Raw genomic sequence first — 5659 nt, 5'->3', positions numbered from 1 at the left:
CCAGGAGTACCAACTATACCATGCTCCATTAAAAGAAACTATGTTAAAACTGATTTATGTGATCTTGGAGCCAGTGTTAGTGTTATGCCTCTCTCTTTATATCGTAGAATTAATTTGAATTAGTTGACACCTACTGAAATATCTTTGGAAATGGCCAATAAATCAACTGCTATACCTGTCGGTATTTGTGAGGATGTACCTGTTGTGGTTGCAAACGTTACTATTTTAACAAACTTTCTTATTCTTGATATTCCCGAGGACGATAGTATGTCGATTATCCTTGGTCGACCCTTTTTGAATACTGCAGGGGCTGTTATTGATTGCAACAAAGGAAATGCCACTTTTCATGTTAATGGTAATGAGCATACGGTACACTTTTCGAGGAAAGAACCTCAAGTCCACAGTATCAATTCTATTGGAAAATTTTCAACGATTACCATTGGAGGTTTTGAATTCCCTCTTCCTACTGTCAAGAAGAAATATGATATTCTTATTGTCGGGGACATACATATACCCATTGAGGTAACCTAGTGTTATTTGAAAATTCTCCGGTTTCATGCGATTCGGAAAGAGTTTGTTAACAAGACTTGATCAACCTTATTAGTGGATTCCTTTTGATGACATGAGATGGATGAAGTTAGAAAGCACAAATCTCTATACCCTCATTTTACTTTCTGTTATTTAGATTAAATAACGCAAAATAGTATTTTTTGTCTATTTTCTGAATTATCCTTGCAATAAAAAAATACCCTGGAAATAAAAGTTCTCCAAATGTCCTGAAAATGGAATATGATTTTTTGTAGAATATTTAAGAATATCTGGCACTGAGAACACACCAGGGGGACCCACCGTCTGGCCACGAGGGCACAGGGCGCGCCCTACCCCCTGGGCGTGCCCCCTGCCTCGTGGGCCCCATGTGGACCCCTCCACTTATTCCAGCACCCACTCACTTCGTCTTCCTCCAAAAAAATCCTCCCATAGCTCAAACCCGTGTTCTAGCTCATCTTGCTGCCATTTTCGATCTCTTTGCTCAAAGCTCCATTCACAAAACTATTTGGGGAGATTGTTCTTCGGTATGTGACTCCTCCAATGGTCCAATTAGTTTTTGTTCTAGTGCTTTATTTATTACAAATTTTTGCTGCTAAGGTGACCCTGTTCTTCAGCTTGCATGTTAAATTTATATGGTCAAAAGTAGTTTTAATGCATGATATAGCCTCTAGAGACTTGTGGAAGTAGTTGCTATCAATCTTGTTGAAGTTTGGTTCACTTTTATTTTGAGTCACTAAAAATTTCATAAATTTTCAAAGGAAGAAAATGTTGAAGAGATTGTTGAGAGGCTCCTCAAGCCTGGGTTCGAAGGTAAAGGAGAATGAGGAGAATAAAAAGCCCAAATACAATCTTCCTCGCACTGCGGAGGTTCGACCGTGCGAATGGCCTTCTGATGCATTCTTGAGGGCCACCGGAATTTACGATGACTTTTATTACTCGATTGAGAATGCAGGCCTCGCCGTCTTCCTCCACGACCAGCGCAAACAGTATCTCCTACTCACTAATATTTTCGTGCAAAATTTTTAATTCCATGCTAAGAAATCACCACCTTCAGTGGAGTTTCACTTATATGATGAGGTTAAGGAGATGTCACTCCATGATTTTTGTCGGGTCTGCAAGATACCCTTTGTGGGCAGCATCGAGGAACCACATCGTAGTGATGGGGATGGATTTATTGATAAAATTGCTATAGGGGAAACGAGGAAAGTTTCCGATGCAAGAATTACTAGTATACATTTTCCTGTTCTACATTACTTTGCGATATTTGCTAGTAGATGCTTAATTGGTCGCGGGAACAGTGGAAATCTTAGTGCTCCTGATCTTGTCATTTTGCGCCATGCTTTGTTTCATGAAACAACTTTCAGCTTAGGCGCTATTGTTGCTAAACGATTAAGTCTGAACCGTACAAAGGGCCCCATCTTCGGAGGCATCTTTGCTTCGCGCCTTGCTAAACACTTTGAGATACCTATTAGGCATTATGAGAAAGAGGAAAAGTTGCTGCCCCTGTTTTTCTAGATTATAATAGTATGGTAGCACATGAATTTATTATTAAAAATAAGAAGAACATGCTTAAGTACAATTTGATATTTGATAAAACTCATTGTGAGATTATTACCTTGCCTACACCCTCTTTGTTTAACATACTTTCAGGCACGTACCTCATCTTGCCAGAGGCCATTTATGCATACTGGAGGCTGACACAAGTCCCAGAGCCTGAGCCTGAGCCACCACTTGACCCTTATCGGCAGTCTGTTTATCAGTGGGATCCGGAGGAGATCGCCAACCAGTGGCACCCTGAGGACCCTCCTCAGTACACCGGAGAGAGTAGCTTCAATCTATGGGAATAGACCAACTTAGGCCAAAAGCCTAAGCTTGGGGGAGTACGTATTTCTCACCGACATTACATTCATGTTCACACACTCATTCTAGTTGTCGGTGCTCATACTTTTTCATTGTACTATCCATGCTAGTTTATTTTGTTTTCTAAGCCTTCTTCTTGTGTGTTTAAAAACCTTAAGAAAAAACCAAAAAAGTGTAGCTTTTAGCTAGTTTACTTTCCATGCCCGTATTAGTAATTAAAAGAAAACCCAAAAAGATTTCTCGTTCTTCTTTTGCTTGTTGGGAGCTTTCTCGTGTAAATAGTTTTATTTCTTTCCTTATTCTTTGGGGGTCAAGAGGAGAAGACCATAATGAAAATGTTGAGTGGCTCTCATCCCATTGTTAGAGTCTGAAGAAAAATGAAGCAATCTCAGGCCATGTGCCCTCTCAGCTGTCGGATCGTCTTCCCTAGCGCGTCCTGGCCGTCGGATCTCCGGGTGGACCGATCCGGGCCGTCCGATCGAGCCCGCAGCGACCCTGGCCGTCCACTCAGAGTCGCCATGCTACCGCCTGTAAATTCCGTGCCCCACCGAGGGTATTCTCGTCATTTCACCTCGCAGGAGAGGGGGGTCGATAGGGCGCCCACAACATCGTCCTGTCCTCATATCCTCACTTCCCCCCGCTCCTCATCCCCTAACCCTAGCCCATTCTCCAAGCCGCCGCCGCTACCGCCTCCCGCCCCTGGCACCGCCACCATGCCCACTCGCCGTCGCGCCTTCCCCTCCTCTTCGCCATCTCGCTGCTCAGCAGGCGGGCTGACCGGGCGTCTCCCCCGCGACCCGCATCCCCTCTTCCCGCCGCCGCCGGCTCCTCTCCTCTCCCCGCGCCTCGTCTGCCTCCCTCTCCCTCGTCTCCTCTCCCGCACTGCTAGCCCCTTCTCACTCCTCGCCCCAGCCATCTCTCTCCTCCCCCGCGCCGCCAGCCCCAGATCTGGAGGAAGACGAGAGACGCGGGATCCGCTGCTTCCCCTAGCGCCGTCCCCATCCTCCTCCCCTGGACACAGTGAGCGTGAGCGATAGGGCGAGGAGCAAGGCTAGTGACTGGCCATTTCCATTCCAAGGCATCCCCGGCGTCGGTGTCGTTGTCCTCGCGTGCACCTGCATCGCCATTGACGAGAGGGGTAGGAACCACCGGCCACTCCTCTGGCTACCAACCCTTCTCCCTCGCCCTCAGCCTCGACACCGTTGGGAACAGGGAAGTCATCAGCGACGATGCCGGCAAGGCCGCAGTAAGCACCCTCTCCACTTTACCCCTTTAGTTACCTTTGGCTTTTGTGCTGGCTATAGTCGCCATCAGGAGTGCTCCTCTTCTTCCCATATATTTTCCTTGCTGATCCCGCGCCACATCTCTCTTGCAGCTGCCAACCGACTGCGTGTGCCGCCTACCATGACCAGTAAGTTCTAGAAGAAAGAGGAGACAGAAAGAGAGAGATGGAGTGAGAAGAAGATACAGTGAGGGAAGAGGGATGCCATTGTACTAATTGTGGATGACCTACAGGTCCATCTCTCCTCTCTCTCAGTTTTCAAGCTCAATTCCCCATTGTTTTGCAGAGTGGACATGGCCTGAAAGCCACTTGACAGAAATCCAGTGTCTTGTGAGATGCCAATGCCACGATATTTAGATGCCCGTAGCAGATCTTTTTATTTTCATTGAAATGTTTACCTCTGATATTGAGCATAGTGCATTAGTTCATGAATCAGCATTGCAGAATGCAGCCATTTTGATGTACGGTAATCTTGTTTTGTTCAGAATGAGAAGGCTTTCTTGAAGCGGCCAAAGATCTTCCTTTGGTGAGGGATTTTCATCTACCTCTTTTTTTGTATGTAGCCACCGAATGTTTTAACAAATCTTATCTCTGATTGCAGCTAAAAGTAAGCTGACTATGTCTGCCTGGCAAGGCAGCTAATCACATGACGAGTTTGGACAATGATGATAGTCATTTAATTTTACTGCTTGCTTGGTATTTGTTTATGCATACGAACAAATCTGATTATGATTGCTGCATTGCATAAGGTTGCTTCCTTCTGATGATAAATGTCGAATGACTATGGTAGTTTTTTTGGCTTCACTACATAAGGTTGCCTGTTCCTGGCTCAGACCCATATGTCACTCCAATATCTTCCTTTCTGCTCCATAAAAGGTTCTGGTATGTCTCAATTCATTCTCAGGGCATTCATGTCTGGTTTGTGAGGTCTGCTAAGTTTAACTCTTGCACTGCAAGATAGGTTTCCATCCATTATTACTTTTGAATGACAACAAGTTCAGAAATTGTTGCTCTGTAGTGATAGTACTCTTAGATTATTTCAGTCTTATTGGTTTGGATGCTGGAAATATTTGTTTGTGTAAATAATGGTGCATCACAACATTTGGATTTTAAATTCTTAGATTGTTTGCTATGATAAGGAAGTAGTCATGTATACATATACTAATGTAGCAATTTACCTTGCTGCTTTCGGGCCAGTCGGGGGAGCTTATGGCAGGGTCAGCAGCTTCAGCTGCACCAATGCAACTGTATGTCTCTTTAGAATATGTACTCGGCTCAAAATAAAAATCTCAAGTGTATATGTTCTTGAGACATGACATACACGAACAATGACATGATTGCCGCAATCCCATTATTAACCACATGCTTCTATTTCTCTCTGAATTCGTATTTTAAACATGGTGAATTTTTGGGAATGTGGTTTCATGTATATCTGTGAATACATACATGGTCAATAAGTTTGCTTGGTAAAACATAAGAATTCAGGTTCACATAAGCACCCACTTTTATGTTGGCTACATATTAGTTACACTGATGCACTACTCGAGCTTTGCTTTCCTTGTATGGAAGTTTCATCCGTTAAGTATGTTGTACTGGCCTTATGGCTTGCTGAATCACTACAAAAAAATACACTTCCGTGATGATACGTGTTTGTCACATTAGGTCGCTTTTTTTGTCATGCATGTACATCCATGACAAATTTATGACAGAATCAAGATAGTCATACCTGTGCTGTCGTAGAAGTGTTCCATGACATTACCAAAATTATCATCACGAAAGTGTCCACTTCCATGACGATAAATCGCGTGTCACAGAAGTGCTTTCGTCAAGGGTGACCGACACGTGGCATCCACCGTAACAGAACGCCGTTAAGCTATCGGGTTGGGTTTTGGATCCGATAACCCGTTAACAGCCCCGACCAATGGGAAATTTCCACGTGTAAAATTCTTATTGGCCAGACGAAACACG

The 5659-nt window shown here is 44.2% G+C and overlaps 1 long non-coding RNA gene across 1 annotated transcript; it reads left to right on the top strand.

Annotated features, from left to right (window-relative positions):
- Positions 1–3060: 3060 nt before the first annotated feature.
- On the top strand, positions 3061–4977 carry LOC125532827. Its single transcript, XR_007294178.1, has 4 exons — positions 3061–3655; positions 3785–3924; positions 4177–4217; positions 4293–4977. It is a non-coding gene; the product is annotated as an uncharacterized LOC125532827 (long non-coding RNA).
- The last annotated feature ends 682 nt before the right edge of the window (positions 4978–5659 follow it).

The sequence above is a fragment of the Triticum urartu genome, chromosome 1 (assembly GCF_003073215.2).
Source record: "Triticum urartu cultivar G1812 chromosome 1, Tu2.1, whole genome shotgun sequence".
In the NCBI taxonomy this organism is placed as follows: domain Eukaryota; kingdom Viridiplantae; phylum Streptophyta; class Magnoliopsida; order Poales; family Poaceae; genus Triticum; species Triticum urartu.
The sequence above is the reverse complement of the archived record's forward strand: the minus strand, read 5'-3'. Positions and strand labels throughout refer to the sequence as shown.